Below are 205 nucleotides of genomic sequence, written 5' to 3'. Positions count from 1 at the left end.
AATTGTAACAACTTTATAATTCTCTTAGAAGGCCTTTATGTTGCAAGGGCTTCGTCTAATTAATACTTAATAACTCCTTACTATTGGACTATCATGAAAGAAAGCTTCTATCACATATAGGTATGTGATTAAATATACATTAAATAACAATATATATTCCTTGACCAATCTAAGTGGCTCAAGGGCATATACCAACAATCTCCCA

This window comes from Theobroma umbraticum, unplaced genomic scaffold (genome assembly GCF_002168275.2).
Source record: "Theobroma umbraticum cultivar Fairchild unplaced genomic scaffold, ASM216827v3 scaffold_81.0, whole genome shotgun sequence".
Classification (NCBI taxonomy): domain Eukaryota; kingdom Viridiplantae; phylum Streptophyta; class Magnoliopsida; order Malvales; family Malvaceae; genus Theobroma; species Theobroma umbraticum.
The sequence above is the reverse complement of the archived record's forward strand: the minus strand, read 5'-3'. Positions refer to the sequence as shown.